Source organism: Triticum urartu, chromosome 3 (genome assembly GCF_003073215.2).
Source record: "Triticum urartu cultivar G1812 chromosome 3, Tu2.1, whole genome shotgun sequence".
Lineage (NCBI taxonomy): Eukaryota > Viridiplantae > Streptophyta > Magnoliopsida > Poales > Poaceae > Triticum > Triticum urartu.
The window spans coordinates 637647574-637671705 of record NC_053024.1 but is presented as its reverse complement, the minus strand read 5'-3'; the positions used below and the strand labels follow the sequence as shown (position 1 = coordinate 637671705).

Genomic DNA, 24132 nt, shown 5'->3' with positions numbered 1-24132 from the left:
TCCATCTTTTAGCTATAGAACTTGTTGGAGACTTCATATCTCTCAACTCAGGTATTTGCTTGAAATATTAACTTCAACTCCTGGAACATCTCATATGGTCCATGACGTTCAAAACGTCTTTGAAGTCCCGATTCTAAGCCGTTTAAGCATGGTGCACTAAACTATCAAGTAGTCATCATATTGAGCTAGCCAAACATTCATAACATCTGCATCTGCTCCTGCAATAGGTTTGTCACCTAGCGGTGCATCAAGGACATAATTCTTCTGTGCATCAATGAGGATAAACCTCAGATCACGGATCCAATCCGCATCATTGCTACTAACATCTTTCAACTTAGTTTTCTCTAGGAACATATCAAAAATAAAACAGGGGAGCTAAACGCGAGCTATTGATCTACAACATAGATATGCTAATACTACCAGGACTAAGTTCATGATAAATTTAAGTTCAATTAATCATATTACTTAAGAACTCCCACTTAGATAGACATCCCTCTAATCCTCTAAGTGATCACGTGATCCATATCAACTAAACCATGTCCGATCATCACATGAGATGGAGTAGTTTCAATGGTGAACATCACTATGTTGATCATATCTACTATATGATTCACGCTCGACCTTTTGGTCTCAGTGTTCCGAGGCCATATCTGTTATATGCTAGGCTCGTCAAGTTTAACCTGAGTATTTCGCGTGTGCAACTGTTTTGCACCCGTTGTATTTGAACGTAGAGTCTATCACACCTGATCATCACGTGGTGTCTCAGCACGAAGAACTTTTGCAACGGTGCATACTCAGGGAGAACACTTGTACCTTGATAATTAGTGAGAGATCATCTTGTAAAGCTACCGTTGAACTAAGCAAAATAAGGTGTATAAAAGATAAACATCACATGCAATCAAAATATGTGACATGATATGGCCATCATCATCTTGTGCCTCTGATCTCCATCTCCAAAGCATCGTCATGATTTCCATCGTTACCGGCATGACACTGATGTCTACTACACAACCTTCGTCTTTAGATGTTGTTGGGCCTCCAAGTGCAGAGGTTTGTAGGACAGTAGCAAATTTCCCTCAAGTGGATGACCTAAGGTTTATCAATCCGTAGGAGGCGTAGGATGAAGATGGTCTCTCTCAAGCAACCCTGCAACCAAATAACAAAGAGTCTCTTGTGTCCCCAACACAACCAATACAATGGTAAATTGTATAGGTGCACTAGTTCGGCGAAGAGATGGTGATACAAGTGCAATATGGATAGTAGAAAATAGTTTTTGTAATCTGAAATTATAAAAACAGCAAGGTAACGAATGATAAAAGTGAGTGTAAACGGTATTGCAATGCGTTGAAACAAGGCCTAGGGTTCATACTTTCGCTAGTGCAAGTCCTCTCAACAATAATAACATAATTGGATCACATAACTATCCCTCAACATGCAACAAAGAGTCACTCCAAAGTCACTAATAGCGGAGAACGAACGAAGAGATTATGGTAGGGTACGAAACCACCTCAAAGTTATTCTTTCCAATCAATCCGTTGGGCTATTCCTATAAGCGCACAAACAGCCCTAGAGTTCGTACTAGAATAACACCTTAAGACACAAATCAATCAAAATCCTAATGTCACCTAGATACTCCAATGTCACCTCAAGTATCCGTGGGTATGATTATACGATATGCATCACACAATCTCAGATTCATCTATTCAACCAACACAAAGGACCTCAAAGAGTGCCCCAAAGTTCTACCGGAGAATCACGACGAAAACGTGTGCCAACCCCTATGCATAGGTTCATGGGCGGAACCCGCAAGTTGATCACCAAAACATACATCAAGTGAATCACGTGATATCCCATTGTCACCACAGATATCCACGGCAAGACATACATCAAGTGTTCTCAAATCTTTAAAGACTCAATCCGATAGGATAAATTCAAAGGTGAAACTCAATTCATTACAAGAGAGTAGAGGGGGGAGAAAACATCATAGGATCCAAATATAATAGCAAAGCTCGCGATACATCAAGATCGTGCCAAATCAAGAGCACGAGAGAGAGAGAGAGAGAGATCAAACACATAGCTACTGGTACATACCCTCAGCCCCGAGGGGGAACTTCTCCCTCCTCGTCATGCAGAGCACCGGGATGATGAAGATGGCCACCGAAGAGGGATTCCCCCTCCGGCAGGGTGCCGGAACGGGTCTAGATTGACTTTCGGTGGCTACGGAGGCTTCTGACGGCGGAACTCCCGATCTATTGTGTGTTCTAGAAATTTTAGGGTATATGGAGTTATATAGGCAGAAGAAGTACATCAGGGGAGTCCCGAGGGCCCCACGAGGCAGGGGGGCGCGCCCCCTACCCTCGTGAGCTCCTCCTTCCTTCCTTGACGTGGGGTCCAAGTCCATCGGGTGGCTTTCATTCCAAAAATAACTTCTCTAGTTGATTTCGTTCCATTTCGACTCCGTCTGATATTCCTTTTCTTCAAAACACTGAAATAGGCATAAAACTGCAAATCTGGGCTGGGCCTCCGGTTAATAGGTTAGTCTCGAAAGTAATATAAAAGTGGATAATAAAGCCCAATATTGCCCAAAACAGTAGATAATATAGCATGGAGCAATCAAAAATTATAGATGCATTGGAGACGTATCAGACACCATGATCTCCATCATCTTGATCTATATCAATGTGTCATCACATGGTCATCTCGCCAACTATTGCTCTTGCAACTATTGCTATCGCATAGTGATAAAGTAAAGCAATTATTTGGCGCTTGCATCTTATGCAATAAAGAGACAACCATAAGGTTTCTGCCAGTTGCCGATAACTTCAACAAAACATGATCATCCTATACAACAACTTATATCTCATCACGTCTTGACCATATCACATCACAACATGCCCTACAAAAACAAGTTAGATGTCCTCTACTTTGTTGTTGCAAGTTTTACGTGGCTGCTACGAGCTGAGCAAGAACCGTTCTTACCTACGCATCAAAACCACAACGATAGTTTGTCAAGTTAGTGTTGTTTTAACCTTCTCAAGGACCGGGCGTAGCCACACTCGGTTCAACTAAAGTTGGAGAAACTGACACCCGCTAGTCACCTGTGTGCATAGCACGGCGGTAAAACCAGTCTCGCGTAAGCGTACGCGTAATGTCGGCCCGGGCCGCTTCATCCAACAATACCGCCGAACCAAAGTGTGACATGCTAGTAAGCAGTATGACTTATATTGCCCACAACTCACTTGTGTTCTACTCGTGCATATTACATCAACGCATAAAACCTGGCTCGGATGCCACTGTTGGGGAACGTAATAATTTCAAAAAAATTCTTACGCACACACAGGATCATGGTGATGCATAGCAACGAGAGGGAAGATTGTTGTCTACGTACCCTCGTAGGCCGTAAGCGGAAGCGTTTATCAACGTGATTGATGTAGTCGTACACCTTCACGACCGTCCTGATCAAGTACCGAACGTACGACACCTTCGTGTTCAGCACACGTTCAGCTCGATGACTTCCTCGCCTTCTCGATCCAACAAGAGGGGCGAAGTAGTAGATGAGTTCTGGCAGCACGACGACGTGGTGACGGTGTTGGTGAAGAACAATCCCCGCAGGGCTTCGCCTAAGCACTACGAAAAGTATGACGGAGGATAAACTAGAGGGGACGGGGTAGCCAACACACGGCTTGGTGTTTCTTGATGTGACTTGGGTGCTAGCCATACCCCTCTATTTATATGTTGAGCCTTGGGGTCAAAACTTGGAGTAAAAGCCTCCACAAAGTCGGTTTCACCCGAAAGGCGAGAGTCCTTCTCGGACTCCAGGGCCAGACGCCAGGGTTCCCGGCGTCTGGACCCAGACGCCAGGGACCCTGGCGTCTGGCCCCTGGACTCCGCAAAACTTCCTTTTGCGCTTTCCAAAAACCTTGTGGGCTTTCCCCTTTGGCCCAAATAAAGTGTTCTCGTACCCAAACATTCTGGGAAACATCCAGAACCCCTTCCGGAGACCAAACACTATTATCCCATATATCAAACTTTATCTTCGGACCATTCCGGAGTTCCTCGTCATGTCCGTGATCTTATCCGAAACTCCGAACAACATTCGGTTACCAACATACATAACTCATAGTACTATATCGTCAACGAACGTTAAGCATGCGGACCCTACGGGTTCGAGAACTATGTAGACATGACCGAGACACCTCTCTGGTCAATAACCAATAGTGGGACCTAGATGCCCATATTGGCTCCTACATATTCTACGAAGATCATTATCGGTCAGACCGCATAACAACATACGTTGTTCCCTTTGTCATCGGTATGTTACTTGCCCGAGATTCGATCGTCGGTATCTCAATACCTAGTTCAATCTCGTTACCGGCAAGTCTCTTTACTCGTTCCGTAATACATCATATCGCAACTAACTCATTAGTTGCAATGCTTGCAAGGCTTATGTTATGTGCATTACCGAGAGGGCCCAAAGATACCTCTCCGACAATCGGAGTGACAAATCCTAATCTCGAAATACGCCAACCCAAAAAGTACCTTCGGAGACACCTATAGAGCACCTTTATAATCACCCAGTTGCATTGTGACGTTTGGTAGCACACAAAGTGTTCCTCCGGTAAACGGGAGTTGCATAATCTAATAGTCATAGGAACATGTATAAGTCATGAAGAAAGCAATAGCAACAAACTAAATGATCAAGTGCTAAGCTAACGGAATGGGTCAAGTCAATCACATCATTCTCCTAATGATGTGACCTCGTTAATCAAATGACAACTCATGTCTATGGTTAGGAAACTTAACCATCTTTGATCAACGAGCTAGTCAAGTAGAGGCATACTAGTGACACTCTGTTTGTCTATGTATTCACACATGTACTATGTTTCCGGTTAATACAATTCTAGCATGAATAATAAACATTTATCATGAAATAAGGAAATAAATAATAACTTTATTATTGCCTCTAGGGCATATTTCCTTCATCTGCTGCATGGCGCGCGTGCTTCTCTTACTCCCGACGCTCCTCCTCTTTTCTTCCGTGCCTGGTGGATACGTCGCTCCTCCTCCTCGCGCTCAGCCTGCATTTGCCGCTCCCCGTCGGCCCGCTCCTCCTTCAGTGCTCGAGGTACGCAGCCTCCTGCTCCAGCGTCATGGTCATCAAGGTGGGCGGCACACTCACCCACTCGAGGCAAGACGCCAGTCCATGCGTACATCTTGACGGGTAGTTACGGTGGGGCCTGCGTGGCCTCCTCCTTAGGCGTTCTGACTGGTTAAGGTAGCGGCGGCGGTGGCAGAGGGTAGAAGCACTCCCCGCCGCCGACAGCTGGAGCGCCTCCTCCATGCCAGGCCAGCGCACGTCCTCCTCGGGCCGGAACTCCTCCAGGCCGCGCCGAAGCGTGATACGTCTCCAATGTATCTATAATTTTTGATTGCTCCATGCTATATTATCTACTGTTTTGGACATTACTGGGCTTTATTATCCACTTTTATATTATTTTTGGGACTAACCTATTAACCGGAGGCCCAACCCAGAATTGCTGTTTTTTGCCTGTTTTAGGGTTTCGAAGAAAAGGAATATCAAACGGAGTCCAAATGGAATGAAACCTTTCGGAACGTGATTTTCTTAACGAACAAGACCCGGGAGACTTGGACCCTACGTCAAGACACAAAAGAGGAGGCCACGAGGTAGGGGGGCACGCCTACCCCCCCAGGCACGCCCTCCACCCTCGTGGGCCCCCTGTTGCTCCATCGACGTACTCCTTCCTCCTATATATACCTACATACCCCCAAACGATCAGATACGGAGCCAAAACGCTAATTCCACCGCCGCAACTTTTTGTATCCACGAGATCCCATCTTGGGTCCTGTTTCGGAGCTCCGCCGGAGGGGGCATCGATCACGGAGGGCTTCTACATCATCACCATAGCCCCTCCGATGAAGTGTGAGTAGTTTACCTCAGACCTACGGGTCCATAGTTATTAGCTAGATGGCTTCTTCTCTCTTTTTGGATCTCAATACAATGTTCTCCCCCTCTCTTGTGGAGAACTATTTGATGTAATCTTCTTTTTGCGGTGTGTTTGTTGAGACCGATGAATTGTGGGTTTATGATCAAGTCTATCTATGAATAATATTTGAATCTTCTCTGAATTCTTTTATGTATGATTGGTTATCTTTGCAACTCTCTTCGAATTATTAGTTTGGTTTGGCCTACTAGATTGATCTTTCTTGCAATGGGAGAAGTACTTAACTTTGGGTTCAATCTTGCGGTGTCCTTTCCCAGTGACAGTAGGGGCAGCAAGGCACATATTGTATTGTTGCCATCGAGGATAACAAGATGGGGTTTTCATCATATTGCATGAGTTTATCCCTCTACATCATGGCATCTTGCTTAAGACGTTACTCTATTTTCATTAACTTAATACTCTAGATGCATGCTGGATAGCGGTCGATGAGTGGAGTAATAGTAGTAGATGCAGGCAGGAGTCGGTCTACTTGTCTCGGACGTGATGCCTATATACATGATCATGCCTAGATATTCTCATAACTATGCTCAATTCTGTCAATTGCTCAACAGTAATTCGTTCACCCACTGTAGCATACTTATGCTCTTGAGAGAAGCCACTAGTGAAACCTATGTCCCCCGGGTCTATCTTCATCATATTAATCTTCCAGTACTTAGTTATTTCCTTTGCTTTCTACTTTGCTTTTATTTTACTTTGCATATTTATCATAAAAATACCAAAAATATTATCTTATCATATCTATCAGATCTCACTCTCGTAAGTGGTTGTATAGGGATTGACAACCCCTTATCGCGTTGGTTGCGAGGATTTATTTGTTTTGTGTAGGTACGAGGGACTCGCGCGTAGCCTCCTACTGGATTGATACCTTGGTTCTCAAAAACTGAGGGAAATACTTACGCTACTTTGCTGCATCATCCCTTCCTCTTTGGGGAAACCAACGCAGTGCTCAAGAGGTAGCAAAGCGCCTCATTGAGTTCGGCCTGGTAGGCTGCCTCCTCCTTCTCGGTGCCACAAACAGGCGGCGATGCATAGTTGGCGTCAAGATGAATGGTGCCGCGGCGGGGCAAGTCGTGCTCAATCGCGAACCACACATCCGAGTTGGGGGAGTTGTGAGTTGGGCATGCCGCAGGCGGATCTTCTCGGTGCGTGCCCTCGTAGACCGCAGCACTGCCGGCACCGGGATGTTGTGGGGGTCGAGGTGCCAACTATGAGGGAGGTTAAAGTCGGGCCACGGTAGCGAGACGCGGTACTACAAGTGGTACCACGCGCGGTGCACCGGGATGTACACACGCTGCTATGGCCGGCACACGTTCCCCGTTGTTGGCGCCAGCACCCACCTCGCCAGCCCGTGCAATGATCTTGCCTGGGTGTCGTGCTTCGCCTTGCCCTTCTCCTTCTCGAAGAAGCCTGCCATGGCTAGGGCTAGGGTCTCCAGTTGCCGGCGAGGAAACGTGTGTGGCTAGATGTGGACATGAGTGGGAAGTGGATGACCCCCGCCTCACACGCTTGCCATTTAAAATAAGTGTGGACTTCGAACATTTCCAGCGGCCGCTGAGCGGGCCCAAGGGGGTGGGTCACATTAAATATGGCCGCGGCGGTGACTGGTCGGCCGACACGCGGTCCCGAGGCGAACACTGAACAGACACGCGGCGCGTCCGTCACATGTCCGTGTGGACGTAAATATGGGCAGGGAATACGTCCAGGCGGACAACGAGTGGATGGTTTTTGGGTTTGCGTCGACACGTTATGCCGGGGTTCTCGCCCGTTTTGATGCAAACAGACCCGCGCACACCAAATATGTGGGCGGTTGCCCTAAGCACCGCGTCATAAGGGGTCATCACCGCTACTCCTAAGAGCATGGTTAATAGTATAGCCAATTGTTGGAGAATGGCATTTTGGCTCTTGGGCTTCATGGAGACCGGATTTTGAAAAAATATCAAATTTTGAAAATTTTGGTTTAAAAAAATCTGGAAAAGTTTGTACAAGTAAGTAAGGATGTGAGACGTATGTTTATAAAAATTCAGGATGAAATTCATTAAAATGCGACATATTACAAAAAAAGAAAAATTCATAGTCTGGGAGTATGAATAGTATCATATGTTAGTAAGCCTCAGATTTGCCTTTTTTTGCATAGCCCTCATTTCAACGTATTTCGTCACTAAAAGTTACGCAGTTGTACATTACGTCTTCATATCTTTGTATTTTTTTTAGAATTTTAAAGAATGTAAACATATAAATTTTCATGAATTTTGAATTTACCATTTGGAGGCCTCCATGGAACTCGGCTTCTAAAAGCAATTCCCGCAAGTGTTGGCTATATGTAGTAGTCATGTCATCTATAGCCAATCCAAGAGCCAACTCAGATAATAGTTGGCTATAAGATTTTACTAGTTTATCACTACATGATCCACCTTCTTCGCTCACAATGCTTTTTTGGAGCGTGTGCTACACCTCCCTACTACTCCCTTTGTTCCATAATATAAGATTTTTTTGTAAGCTATGTTAGTTCACAAAAAAGTCTTACATTATGAGACGGAGGGAGAAATTTACAACTCGCTTTTCTTCTGTCTCATCCTCTCTCTCTTCCAACTACTACCCCTATCCTGTTTTATTAGTCCTTTTGTATTCTGTGTCAATTTTAACCTTAAATTTGACTAACAAAATGTCAATGCATGTCATAAAAAATTATATAATTGAAAACTATGTTCGAATACAAATCCAACGATATAATTTTTGGTGGCATGCATTAACATTTTGTTAGTTAATTTAAGATCAAAATTTAACACGAAATACAAAGGGAACTAATAAATCAGGACGGAGGTAGTAAGTAAGAATATAGAGCATGAATGGTTCGATGCCAAAAAGTTGGCATGCCAACTTATGGCAAATGCCAAATATTGGTCGGTGCATTGATTGGTTACCATGTTTACTTGCTAACCTGACAATAAGTTGCTAATTTTTGACTACTTTTTATATTGCCAACTGTTGACTTACTAAGTATTGGCAGTGCTAAATGTGAGCATCAAACCAATTATTTTTGCAATATTTATATTTTGTACTGTGTCATCGAGAAATAAGAGATCGAGTCACTCCCGGGCGCTCTCAGAGTTCAGGCGATTCTGGCCGTCCGATCTGTTTTCCTGATGCGATTATAGCCGTCGGATCAAACCTCTGGACGATTTGGGCTGCCGGATCAAAAAAGGCGCTGTAGCAATGAATAGTTTTCCATCGTTCGTGCCATCGCGCGTAATAACAGTGCCCCGTCGAGGGTGTTCTCGTCATTTCACTCATGGGCGTATAAAAGCAGCACGCCCGTGGTGAACCCGCCCGTGGTGAACCCTAGCCGCCTCTCTCTTCCTCCCCCTAGCCGTCTCTCTCTTCCCCCGCCCCTCACGCCGCCACCCTGCCTCCTCTCCGGCCGTGGCTGTCACCCCCCCTGCCCCCTCGCTCGTCCTCTTGCATCTCCCGGAGGGGGCGCCGCCACCGGTAGCACCGCTGCTCCTCCGTCGAGCTCGAGCGTCCCCATTGCCAGGAGGAGCGGAGGTTGCCACTCCCGTAACTGCTCGGCCCTCTCTCCCTCGTAGCGGCTCATCGGGTAAGACCAGTCAAGGAACTGGGCTGCATTCTGCGAGTATAGCTGAAATACTCCATGAACATGTAAACCCCATATTCAGCAGCTCAAAAACACATGTTGGTAGCATGCTTGGCGCAATGCAAAAATCAGTGTTGTGTGAAATATTCAGCCTGCATTTCTGCTAATGGAATTTTAGGATAGTTCTGAGTTTTGTAATCCTAGAGATTGTTCTTCATTCTTCTTGCAGGTGTAATTTATATTGTATGATGCATTGTCAAAGAGTACCGTCGTGATAATTTAAATGAAAATATGAGTTTATAAGCTCAAATTGTTCTGGTTCAGTTTATAAGAATTATTTAGGATCTCTGCTACTGCGATTTTCATGATCCAATTATAGTTTATAAGCTCAAACTGTTCCTGTTCCTGATCCAAATTGTGCTGGAGTACTCACTGCACTTGTTCTGGAGCAGGGCGGCGGTCTGCAGGCTAGAGCCTGAGCTCCTTGGGCAGCTGCTGAACTGTCGAACCATGTGTTTTTATCACCTAAACTTCTGCGAGCCGTAGTTTCTCACTGCCCATTTGTTCTGTGTATTCCTCTGATATATGTAGCTGTGCAATTTTTGTAATAATTCTTTGAAGAGGAATGCTTGCTTTGGTTAAGACTGACATATGAGGTTCCCTGAGTTGTACTTATCCTCCATCGTGTGTTCATCACCGCCTCCAGCCGTGCTTCGAGTACGCGGCGTCCTTTGGCGGCGAGGAGGCCCGAGGCGAGGCGGCGCCTGCCGCCAGTCCCCAACCCCGTGCCTCTAGCCCCTTCTTCGCGCACGCGATGAAACGGTCGCTGATGTGGGAGAGGCCTTCAGTGACGAGGAGGCCCAGGGCGACACAGCCTGCAGTGGCGCTGGTGCTCCCAGTGCAACCACTCTAACGACGGCTAGGTGAGCCATTCCCCACCCTAGAGGTGCAGGTATTCTCCTTCAGTGATAGGTTTTTGTGTTTCAGTTGATTTTGTGCGGGGTTTTATCGCAGGATGTTGTTGTCTCACATTGCGTGTGCTTTCTCTCAATTGGTTTGGCCCTGGCTAATTGTTTTCAGATTTCTGTTGCCTGCAGATCCATTGTTCTTGTCGTCGTTGGGCTGGATTGGTTGTCGCGCTCATCGACCTATGGGTAAGCCTCATTTTGACCCGGTTTTCGTCGTCTGCTTCAGTTGAGCCATGATCTTGACACTTGTTTTGCTGCGGACTGGTCCATTCTTTGTAGGAGCTCCTTTTGGTCGACCCCCTCGTCTGTTCATTGTTGGATCTGTGGCAGCCTTCATGTCTTCGTCCAGGGACTTACAGGTCGACCCCTCTTCTCCTCCTTCTTTTCGTTGTTGTTCATTTGCATATCTAGGTTGGTGCATGTGCGCGTGTATATTTGTTGTTGTTGTTGTTGTTCATTTGCATATCTAGGTTGGTGCTCGTGCGCGTGTATATTTGTTGTTGTTGTTGTTGTTCATTTGCATATCTAGGTTGGTGCTCGTGCGCGTGTATATTTGTTGTTGTTGTTGTTGTTCATTTGCATATCTAGGTTGGTGCTCGTGCGCGTGTATATTTGTTGTTGTTGTTGTTGTTCATTTGCATATCTAGGTTGGTGCTCGTGCGCGTGTATATTTGTTGTTGTTGTTGTTGTTCATTTGCATATCTAGGTTGGTGCTCGTGCGCGTGTATATTTGTTGTTGTTGTTGTTGTTCATTTGCATATCTAGGTTGGTGCTCGTGCGCGTGTATATTTGTTGTTGTTGTTGTTGTTCATTTGCATATCTAGGTTGTCTACTGGTTTTCTTTACTTGTTTGTTTCTTTGTGGATTACAGGAGTGCACTTTGGCTGGATCCTACTAGGGATGAATTGTTTAACTTGCTGACATGCATCCGGAGAGAATATTGATGGCTAGGGTTGATTGTGCAACAAAGGTATAATACTTCTCATGAAGGGTCATAATCTTCATCAGTTTGCTGAAGCTAAACAACTAAGCACATTAAAATGAGATATTCTTGCAATTATGTTGATTTGTGGTGAGAGAACCTAGAGAATTATTGATGTGTATATTCAGTTCATAGTTGTCCTGTTTATTACTGCAAACCTGAAAGCTATAAACACAGGATGTTCTTCTCACATGAAAGTATAGTTTCTCTTTTGATTTATCTTAATTCCCATTTCTGGCATAAACTAAATAATATACTAAGTTGTAGTATTGTATTGCTAATGTATTACTAAATCAAGCAGTGGTGTGCATTGGTATCCTTTTATACAGTGTAATGGTTCACTGTGTGAAATCTGCTCTTTCTAAAATGCACTCCATTTTTCATTTAATAACTTTAATATTGTTCTCTGCATCTTAAATGGTTTCATTCTTTATTATTTGTTTATCAGCTGCACTGACACTAAAGTACATATTGTAGATGGCAAAAAAAATCAGGTACTTCTGAATGTCGGTGGACCAGATAGGGTTTCAAAATTACAGATGGCTGAGTCTGTTGCTGAAGTTCGTGGATACAACAAGTCGATAATCAAATCTGTGCCTGCAGCATCGGTATGAACTCTACCTCTGCTCATGCAAACTGTTTTCAGTGATTGTCGTAGTTCACAATGCACTACAGAATAGTCACGAACTTTACAGTCTGAATTAATTTTGCAGTTGTGCTAGCTTCTTTGCTCTTCCTTTATGTCTTAGGTTTCCAGCCTATCTGCCTGACATGAGTTTATTTCAAGCATCGTGTAGTCATATGGCCGTTTATCAATAGCTAATGGCCCCATCCATTTATTATTATCCAGGTTAATCAGGGTGTAGCTTCACCGTCAGACATATCCATGGATATCACCAAAGCTAACTGAAAAGCTCGGTATCCAGCCGCTTACATTCCTGGTTGGAGTCAGAGCTATACACTTGACGCAGAAGCCAGTACATGATATTTATAAATTGTTTGTTCAAGTTCCTCCACAAAATATCGAAGTGTGACTAAGCGCATGAAGATTATGCCTTCTTCAATGCCATATTATGCTGACAATTTTGAGGTAACTCGTGCAACCCTCGTGTTGTAGCTATTTTTCTTGTACATTGTCTTATAGCACCCGTTCTGTACTCTAATCATGTGAATTACTCATATTCAGGAACAAGCTGTAGAAGAGAGTATCTGCTCATAATAGAGATCCGCCTCCCCGTGACGAGGAGTTCATTATTTAAGTAGTTGTGCATGCCATTTTCAGTAAGCAGAAGCATTACATAAATATACATTTTGACAATAGGGCAAAAGCAGAGGAAATTGATTATATTTTCGTTTTTCTTAGGACCAGGAGCAGCTGCAGGCTGTCACAGAACCAGTTCTATCATTTGTTCTGCAATGAAGTAGGCACACTCCACAATCTCAGTTCCTACTCTTTGTTATGCGCTGAGAGGAGGGAAGAAGGACAATGCGGTCGCAGCCCTATCCGCACCCTTCCAACCTGATTCACCCGCAGCACGCCATGCAGGTGATCTTCTCTATTGATATATTAAGAACATTGACTGCATTTCTTCTCTATGTTTCCGGACATTGTATATATTGTGTCTTGATAATGAAGTTTTTTAACTTCTATTTCTTGTAGCAATAGTCTCTTTTGTTCTTGCAAAAATAGGCAACTGCGTATATGATTGGGCATAAGCTGTATACCGAACACATTGTATGACCCTTAGTTATCTGATGATCATAATAATATTACAATTCAATACTCAGATTAACTTTCTCAACATTACTGATTTGAATTGGTTTATGAAGTAAATTAATTGTTCCTCTACCTCTGCCATTTGGTCTTGCATTCATGGGAAAACTTCATATGGGTTCTGGCTACAGTAAGTTCTATTTCTATGTGTACTGGAGTAACATTTTTTGATGGTCTTGATGGTTTGGTTGGGGGTATTGCTACTACTTTGGCACTCATTGGATTATCTGTCACTGCTCTTTCGATTTGCTTGGGTACCTTATTATTTCTGCCTACTATAGTGTTTTCTCAAAGTTGTAATCCCATATCGTTAGCATACTTGGTTTTGCATCTGAAAACTGTCGGCCATAATGATGTTTTCTCAAATGTCAATTCCCAAAATGAATACTGGACTTGTGGGTGAGGAGGAGGACGCAGAGAAATATCACATATGCTGAAAGTGAAAGTGTTGATAGTCATTACAAGACAACTAAACAACAAATGGTTAGAGTTCAGTTTCAGTTATGTATCAAATTATTTATTTCATCGAGATGTCTGAGATTTAAATTAGAAGAAATTTTATTAGCTTTTCCATGCGGCTACAAAATCCCCTCGCTATTGTTTGATCTTGAGAGTCTCTGAACCTGTTATATTCTGTAACTTTGGAGAATATGCTGGACATTCACTGTTGCTTGAGATATTAATATGTTCTATTTGAGATATATGGGTCATTGGATAAGTAGGATCCTCTATACCAAAGTGAACATGTTAGAAGTATTTACTAGATCTCCTCTGCTTTTTTGTGCAGGTGGCACTTTTGCTTGTGTCTTGTTATCTTTTCGAAATGGTGAAGCTGACAATGATAGCTTGTATCACTGATGGCCTACAATTGACGGAGTGCTTAGATGGTGGTTATGTGAAGGATGTTGTCTTCTACAAGCAGCAAGCAAAATTGTTGTTCAAAAACATATCTAAAGGCCAACATGAACCATCAAGACTGTCAACTGAGACTGGACCATACCGTTTCCAGGTCAGGGTATGTATTTACAGTACATCATACATTTTTTGCTTTCAGCAAGATGAGGATAATGTGACTGTTTGTGTGCGTGTGTGCTATATGATACATTTTCGCTTTCGTCAAGATGAGGATACTGTGACTATTTGTGTGCGTGCGTGCGTGCTATATGATACATTTTTTGGCCATAATCAAGATGAGGATACTTGACTGTTTGTGTGGGTGCTTTAGTGGTTCTAGGTTATTGTAGTAGTATAACTTGGCTTCGTTTACACAAAATCCAAATAGAATTTAGTTTGGAGCTGGTCAAGACATGGTGTAGTATTTATAACCTATTAATTTGGTTGGACTGGTCAAGTGTTCTATCAATTCTTGCTGCAGTATTTATTCTGTAGTATGTACTAGCTCTTAGACAAGATAATTGTTTAGCCCCTGATTTCTTAGCTACTGGTTGGTCCTGTAAGGCTACATCCTTGCTTTCTGATTAGTGTTATTTGAATCTATAGCAGTGGATATGCATAGAAGATCCGCTAATTCGGGTTTTTTGCCTTTATTTATCGTGTGATGGCCGTTGTCGGAGCTTTGCCGCCTTCATCTCGACTCCGTCGAGGTTCCAGGTTCATGCTTCACCGCTCTCCCCATCGGTGATTTGCGGCGGCTGCGGGGTCTTCCCCTGCTTTGGTGGTGGCTGGCAGGCGTTCGCCCGGCCAGATCTGGCGCGGAGCAGGACCTGTGATGCATGGCCTGGTTTACGAGGGCAGGGGACACATGGGTCCCCTTGGTCCGGCAGCATCGGCAGGACGCTGTGTGCCCGTCTGCTTTCTTGCTAGATACGTGTTTGGGAAAAATCTACAATACTCCTTCGAGGTTTACACATCAATTGCAAAGGGTTTTCGGAATGCATCACTATATTGATTTTGGTTTATACATGAATTGCAGAGAGTTTTAGAAAAGTATCATATTGTTTTGGGTTTATATACGAATTGTAAAATGTTTTAAGCATGTGAAAATCAGAGCTCATGCGGCAGGTGATTTTTTTTCTTGCTTCTAATGCTACGATGATGTTATGTATACTAAAAAGGACTCGTGCACACTTGCTTTGCTCCCTACTGTTTATGATCAGTTGCCAAACATTATAATAGGATATAACATTGCTTCAAAACTAAGTATGTTCCTTGGTGATGGTGTATTTATTATGAAAATAAATAGGACTGCTTACCCATGGTGATGTGGTATTGCTACTCGAGTACTTACCCTATTTCTGTGACAAAGGCCTGTGATAGATATGGTTAGACACATATTGAGCGTCCAATTTCATAAATATTGAGCATACAGTTTCAACTTAAACTTAAACATGAGATTGTCTTGTTGTCGAGTTGTGTTCAGTTCTTTCCATGTAGAACTTACTAGAAATTCTTGCATACATCCTAAACAAATAAAGAACTGTATGCATTTAAATTAAGCAGTTCCGAAGAAAGAATTATTTCAAGTTATTTTGTTTGGAGATGAGTTTCCTTTTCTACACTTTTGTGTGAAGGATGGAGCCTCCACAATGCCTATGAGCCATGCTTTTTCCCACCCAGTAAAATGGTCTATTTTCAAGTGGCATCATACGGCGAAGGAGGGGATCTGAATCAAGAGCCGTAATGGTGCTTGTGATGGTATGTCTAGCACTTGCGCGACCCTGGAGTCTGGCTTCTTCTTGCAAGTAAGATCCTTTTGCTCTTCTATGCCCCCCACCTCTCTTGTGAGGATCTCTGGTTGTATTTGGGTAACCAGACCCCAAGAGATGTAATCCTATTTGGATATGAACCTTGTGTGCTAGCTTGATTTAGTTTATAGGAGTAGATTTTATAGATGAACTGTGTACGCTAGCTTGATGGTGATACATGCCATATCTCTAGATTGACTCCATGGGGTATCCATTAATGTCTGAGGTTTCGCAAGGAAATGAGTTTCTTGCATTCTCATGTTGAAAAGAATTGAAGAAACCTAGCAGAATATGGTGCCAAAGTTTTTAGTTCTTATTGGGTTCGTCCAACTATCAAGGTTTGCTGAAAATTATCAACTTGCTTTGTAGGCTTTGTATCATGTATCTTTGTTTCTGCAAGAAATCCAATTGGAATTGGTCTATTGTCTTGCACATGTACTTTCTTTTACTGTTTATGTATTTCAACCACTTATGTTATCTCTAAACCATTTCCGACGACTCAGGTTGACCATACTATTGTGAGAATCTCGGCTATGAATCATTCTTTATATCATGTTGGATTATCTTGGAATTCGTAGAGCCATTTACCGTCGAAGGATGTACTCACAGAACACAATCAGTGTGATTATGCTTTACTACACTTCTGTCCAGAGTAATGGGATATGTATTCTGTACTGTACAGCTACCCTCTAATGCACTACCCATCAGCCTTCAATCTCTATATGTACAAATGACTTTCTAATTATTATGAATGACATGTGGAGTGTGCTGCTTTCTATATAAATGACTTGCTCTAATTCTGATTTATCAAACCGCGTTGCTTTTGATCTATTCCTTTTTGCCGAACTTGATGCTTCAAGCTTTGAGCTATTATACTAACACCGAATGTAAAATTTCAATGTACTATCTTGCGGCGTGCTCATATCACCTACTAATCCACAAGTACAAGTTCTCCATTCCTTCCTATCCTATATTAATGCTTTTGGTATCGAACTTAATGATAGTGGTTATCTTTTGTGGTCTTATGAACATGCTGAACTCGATGTTGCCTTATAATTTCATGCCAACATTGAACTCCATTATCTTTTTTATCACAAAAGAATGTTTTTTTGTTCACTTTAGTTTGTTATCATGTTTCATACGCTAAATGGAGATTCCTACTAACTTAACACTACTTTTCATTAAAATGTTGGGACCGGCACCCTCGCGCCTTGGCGTGATCCCAATCTAGTTCTAGTATTATACATGCTAGCTCTAATAGAAGAAGAGGAGGGGCACCTAGGTTAGACAGTCGACAGGCACTGCCATTGCACGGTACGTGGTCAAGGCACCATGACAGGCGTCGCTGTCGAGGATCTCGCGTATCCCGAGGTGTATCTCATCTCACCTCACCTAGCGGCTGATCAACACTCCGGTGCTCCTTGCTGGCAGGACATGCATTTCGCAAAAAGAAAAATATGAAGAAGAGAGAATGCTCTGGTACCTACGTGAGGCCATTGATGCCCGTCCACCAACTGCGGTCTGCGGAAAGCGACCCTGAAGTTACTCCAGCTATAGCCATGACCATAGGCCAGGCCAGGACAGTGTAAAACGCCGCTGGTGAACGCTGCCGCTTAACGGTACGAATCGTGAGAGACGGCCGTGCGTCGCAACCAAAAGCGGTCGCCGTGGAGCCAAAACTGGAGACATGCAAGGCAGCAGCTGGAGCTAGAGCTACGCGCTTAAATGTTACTCCTACTACCTCCAGGCAGCGAGTGGAGTCAAGTGAGCTCGTTTTGGTTGCCTTCTCCGGCCGGGCAAAGCTCCTCCCCCTCACTCACCAACCTCTCGCTTTCACTCACTCTCAGCCTGAAGGGCTCGCTCTTGAAGGCCTGGGCGCTCCGGCCGGCAATGTCGGCTCTTGTGCCCCCGCCGCCGGCATTCCCGCCCCCGCAGATGATGTCGTACGGCGCGGCCGAGAGGGCGGCGGCAACGAGCGGCTCGTACGGTCCGGTGATCGCCATGCTGGCCGTCCTCGCCGTGCTCGCGGCGGTGGCCGTGGCCGTGGGGCGGTTCTGCTTCGGGCGCCGCGCGCTCGGCCGGGCCGGCGGCCACGACCTGGAGGCCTGGGTGGAGCGGAAGTGCGGGCCGTGCGTGGGCGCCGGCATGCACTCCTCCGCCCCCGCCGGCGACCTGGCGAAGCAGGAGGAGGGCGACGGCACGGCGGAGCTGCAGGAGCAGCCGCCTGAAGGAACGGAGCCAGGGGAGTGCAGTGGCAGTGGCAGTGGCAGTGCTGGTCGGTCCTGAGGCCAATTGGTCCTGCTGCACACTGTAAATGGTTCCTTCATTCTTCTCTTCGAATTTGTGTTCGATTGTTTCAAGTGGTGGTAGCTAGCAATGTCTACGTTTAGTTCCGTATTTGGAGCCTCCATTTCCTCTTAGAATTCCGTGGGAGTGAGGCTCGTAATGTGTGTGCTGATTTGATGACTTGGTGCCTCCAGCAAATGGCAAGCGAAACAGGGCTGATTTGATGTTTGATTGATACTCAAATCGCCGTGTCTAAAAAAAAGTATCTGCCGTGTCTCATGCATGATAGGTACTTATACACACATACATGTACTCTCGCTCACTACCAGGAGTAAGAGCATATCAAGCCGCAAGTTGCTAATTTAGACCCCTAAACGCCAGCGAATGCGCCCGTCCACAGGCATTGACCGGTCACATCTAAAAATTTGCTTTGCATAACCAGACATCTTAATTAGCAAACCTCAAATACAAAAACATGCAACATAAACGGAAACGTTGCAACAACTTCTTTCGACTATTACCTCAAGACATGCCATCGGACTCTCAAAATTTGACATGTTACATCTACATACTGGCTATGCAGAAAATCATCCATCACTTTCCTTGCCCTTCCCGACACTCCTGCCGTTCTTCTCACGGAAGTAGCGCTCAAAAACGCAAAATGGATTCAGCCGGATCTGCTCGTCGCCTGAGCTGAGCTACCCGTTGCTCCTTTTTGAGAGGGGGGGGGGGGGGGGGGAGTCCGGCCATGGCACAGACCGCCGAATTTTGCTCCCGGGCGAGGGGCACGCGTGTTACCTCGTTGCCGCTACTTCAGGATGCGGGCACAAATGACTTCCTCCTCCATAGTAGCGCGCGCCACCGCATCCGTTGACTCCGCCGCCGCCATGTCGGCGGCGAGGTGTGCCTCGGCCAACCTTATCCTCTCCTTGCCACGCCAGGCCGTGTAGGACTCATACTCCGGTGGACCGAAGATGGGGAGGCTACTAGACCGCGATGATCCAGCCCCGGAGGATCCAAGTGTCTGTTGCGCTGACACAATGGATTCGTGCCTGACACATCCCCCCTCCCCCCGGGTCGGCCGGGCGCAGTCCTCCCGGGAGCGACGGAGGGTAATGCGGACGGCCATAGCCTCCTCCATTCCGCGCGGAATAACACCCCAGTAGACGGATCCGGACTGGTCGGAGTCAAACCTGCTTCCCGCCATGCCAGAGAAGGTTAAAGATTGCCGGATGGGAGCTTGGGGGCGGAGTGGACTAGCGGGGAGTGGTGTGGCTAGGTTTGGTCCGGAAAGAGGATGGGGACGAATATATGTGGGGTCGGGTGGGCCAACGTGGGCTGACTCTGACGTGGCGGACACGCTCGGTCGCGCCCGGGCCACCCATATCTGCCCTAGATTTGAGGTGCATATGAAGGGTGTTAGTCAGCCTGGGCGTTTCAGGCCGGTTTGAGGTGCTCGTCTGGGTAGCATTTTTTTGACCGGTCACTGACCGGACTGTCCGGCCGGACGTTTGAAGAAGGCTTGAGGCACCCGAAACTAGTGTAGAAATAGTTGGAATGTCGTGCCTCGCTAGAGGCGATGGCTTTGTGTTAAATATGCAGGGGCATATCCCTGGAGATGCTTACATGCGTGGGTTATAAGGAGAGAGAAAAACAAGGAAGAGATAAAAGAAGATTAATTACAACACGCAGAACCTTCTAACTGAATTAAAGTGCTACACAAGATAACTCCTTGAATCTAGACGTGATAGAGCCTTATGCTTAACACCCGCCCTTAATCATAACTACGCAAGTTAAGATTACGTCTGAACTCTTCTATACCTTCGGTTGTCAATGCTTTTGTAAAGCCATTTGCAAGCTAATCACGGGAAGGAACCTGATCTCTAACTATTTATTGACAACAAGTTCTCTCGCAAAATAAAAATCTATCTCAATATGCTTTGTTCTGGCATGAAATACTGGATTGACAAACAGATAAGTAACACCAATATTAACCAAAGCCATGAGCTTGTGGAACTTCAAGTTCCTTTAATATAGATTAGACCCAAATGATTCCGGTTGTTGCATTTCCTAACACTTTGTATTTTGCATCTGTACTTGACATGGACACCGTAGCTTGTTTTTTGCACACTATAAAATTTAATTTGGTCCATTAAAAATTCCAAATCCACCTATTGACCTTCTTTCATTAAAGCGGTCAGCCCAATCTGCATCGGAGAAGGCACTAACAAGAGTGAAGGAGGTCCAGAAGTCACTCATTTCTTTATATACTTCAAAATACGCTTGGCTGTTGTCCAATGAGCTGAGATGGGTGACAGAGTCGATCCCGATGAATCTTGGGTAGGGGATCCTGAGCTAGTAGCCTAGATGCATTGGTAACAAGGACTCGGGGATTTACCCAGGTTCGGGCTCTCTTGAAGAGATAATACCTTATGCCAGGTTTTTGTGTTTGTATCGATTTGGGATGAAGTACAGAGTACAAGTTGATCTACCACGAGATTGTTCTGTGTCTACTACGAGCACTACCCTTTGGTTTATGTAGATACCATGGGGCCTAGATTATAGCTAAGTCGACTAGGTATATGGTAATCGTATCATAGATGACCTCTAAGTCTTGGAGTATGCGCCAAGCTTCGGGAATATTCTTTCTACACGCCATGGGCCTGCTAGAGATGGCCTACAGGTGAACCGCCATGGGTGGTCCTCGGCCTGGCCCACCTGGCCGGGAGACTACATGGTGAGTGATCCCTAGTACGAAACACCATCAGTAGCCCCTGAACAGGTCTTCAAGCCAGGGTTGCTCTTCGGATCTTCCAAATTGTTCTTCATCTTCAGTCGTCAGTCTTGAAAACTGGTTTAACAAATATACCCATCTTTGCCCTTTTGGATCGCCGAAGTGTGTCCGAAGAGTTCACACGTCGAGCATCCGAGGAGTTCCTTCTAGGTTCCCTTGGCCTTCATTAGATACTTTGTTATTTTCGCGCCACACCTTAGGTTGAAGTTTTTCACGCGCTGCGGTGCCTTAGCCTCGAAGAGTTCCTACGCTTGGACCAAGACGACCGTCCGATCTTGTTCTGACAACATTTTGGGATCTAGACTGGGAAGAAACATGCTAACAATTAGAGCCCATAGGGCGTGAGATTGCTCATGGGAGGCAACCTGTTGGTCTTCTCTGAACAGATTTTACAGAGGTATGCACGAACCTGTTGGTCTTCTCTATGCCAAACCGTGTATGTCGGGTCTGATCTTTCTCTTCAGAGTTCTTGATGGTGGTGGTTTTGCCTGGCTCGAAGATGGTTTTGTCTAGGTACCCATACATGCATGTGCGCAGCTCAAATTTATCGATTGCACCTGGGCACGCCATAGGACAAAATTGCTGTGAGTGAGTTTTCCAGAGACTTGAGAGGATAGGCCGTAGGAGGAAGATGAACCAGAGGAAGACGCCATGGCAAAGGATTGAAGTTCTATCCTAGGTGTGTGCAAGAGAAGGGACTCTGATTACCATATAGAAAATGAGTGAAACGTCTTGCCTCGTTAGAGGCAATGACTTCATGTTAAATATGCATAGACATGTGAACCAACCTGGAGTTGGATAGTTAGCAGGACAGTGGTAATCCCAGCCCACCAGGGTTTAAATCCTGGTGCTCGCTTATTCCTCTATTTATTTCAGGATTGCCGACGACCCGTGCTTGTGGTGACTTTGTTAATCTCAAGATGACATGTCGGCTCAGTCTCTGGAAGGTGCTTGTAGGAGATAGGATTTGCGTGTTTGTTATAGGGATGAGTGTATGCGCGTATATATGAGCGCCTGCATTTGTATTGTGTTTAAAAAGAAGAAGAGACATATCCTTCTAACAAATAAAAGAGATTAACTAATCTTGTACCAGAAATAAAGTGCAACAACTATTACCCCGGTCCGTAATATAAGACGTTTTTCAAGTTATAACACACATTCATCATCTTTTTTCCATCTCGCCAGTCACGTGCAGGATGCCAGAGAATAGTACATGAAGGTGAAGATTACAATAGGAGCTAGCTAGGTTTAATTTGTTTGTACTCCCCTCCCCTCCACTCCGCAGCAGCTAGCCTAGCTAGCACATGAGGCGTGGCCAGGCCGCCAGAGAATACAGGATTGACGGTCCTCGCAAGGAACAGGAACTCACCCCACGTACGCAGACGCTCTGTTCATCCACGCATGCATGCCTTGCGCATCGGTGTCGACCGGCGCGACGCACGCACGCAGTCGGGACGGTTTCCCCAGCGAGTCCCGTGCGTCCCAGGCGAGGTGGTGGGATCGCGGTCCCGTTTCGCCAGTCCGTCGTGCCATTTACCGCAGCGCGCGCGCGCACACAGGCGAGCGCAAGGTACTACAGCCCTGCCTCCATGTCAGCACGTACAGTACCTGGTAGTACCATGAAGCTGGCTCTATGCTATACTCTACCTGGTACAGTACCTGACCGAATACGTACTTATTTCAATACCACTACCGTGCAACCCGGCCGTACAATGCAGCAAGCTAGCAGTATGGTGGACAAAACGCGTCACTGTGCGTGCAACCAGTACATTTCCGTGTTGGATGCATGCATGCATCGTCGTCGTGCATGCGACTGTTGTGCCCGATACCACTACTACCTTCGTGTTGTTTGAGGCCCTTCTGCCATTGCCGGCTTGCAGTGGCACTAGCATGCATGCGGAGATAAATATTCCGGAGCGATAGACAACACGCTGCAGCACGCCACCGGCATGGAGACAAGTTGGTTTGTACGTTTGGGAACTCGGAAAGGAATACTCCCTTCGCCTTTGAACGCTTGTTTAACCCCGGCGGTCGTACGGACGCGGTGTCTCTTTCGCCGCCGACGTGCGCGTGGATACACGATGGTGTGCAATAATGCATGCACACCCATGCAGAGCATGCCATCCCTGCCCTGTGCGCAACGAACTGTTGTTACTAGTGCTACTTTGACTACTCGTAGTTGTAGACGTACCGGTGAGCCATGGGAGGCGCAGCAGACCGATAGTGTATGGACGGAGTCACCACAACACAGCCGGCACTGTTGCCGATTGAAACCCATGTCTTCTGGTCCACTATTGCCGATTGATTGAAACCCATGTCTTCTCCGTACGGGACTACGGGCCACTGCCATGCGGTCGCATTGCGCTGCCCGCGACCGTCTACCGTGCATGCGTATCATATGCATCGATCCATCCTCTTATACTGTTCAGAACCAGGGCCGATGCAACTACTGTTCGAGCACTGAACCTGGCGGTGCAAGATTCGAATTGCCCTATAAAAACAGTGAGGGTGAGGGCCGAAGAGACCATTGGACCACGTTGCTGTATTTCTCTTCGACTTTTGAGAAACCTGCCAGCAAAGAACATTGCAGTGAAACCTGCAGTTTTCGTTGTTGTTGCTCCTAGGCACCTGTATTTCTTTTCGTTGAGAAGATGGGACGCGGATTTTGGGAACACAGTTCCACTTGCATGCCTTATAAACAGTAAATTAACAAAATACTAGAAAAAATTCAAGAAAATCTGTTTTTTTGTAATATAGATAGTTAACACGTATAGTATGAGGTTTCATGAAGAAATCACATCCGTGGTATTCTGGGTAAAAAATGACAAAATTATAGCTATATAAAAAAACAATGCTGATGAATAGTATGGTCCCAATTATATTTTCTTCACTAAGAATACCATGAGATTCAATACTTCACGAAACTTCACTCGTAAGTAGAATAGTCGACTAGGTTTGATACACCAAAATTTCAAGATTTTCTACTTTTTTGGTATTTTTTAGATTTA

General features: G+C 45.3%; 1 long non-coding RNA gene across 6 annotated transcripts; it reads left to right on the top strand.

Moving 5' to 3' along the window:
- The first annotated feature begins 9362 nt into the window (after positions 1-9362).
- LOC125545560 lies at positions 9363-16822 on the top strand. 6 transcript variants are annotated; one of them, XR_007300083.1, is made up of 12 exons: positions 9363-9618; positions 10068-10538; positions 10713-10769; positions 10863-10942; positions 11455-11553; positions 12043-12173; positions 12416-12655; positions 12752-12846; positions 12929-13111; positions 14127-14354; positions 15871-16041; positions 16548-16822. It is a non-coding gene; the product is annotated as an uncharacterized LOC125545560 (long non-coding RNA). The 6 variants fall into 6 exon arrangements; XR_007300087.1 differs by having other exon boundaries at positions 10322-10538; positions 14127-16041; XR_007300082.1 differs by having other exon boundaries at positions 14127-16041.
- The last annotated feature ends 7310 nt before the right edge of the window (positions 16823-24132 follow it).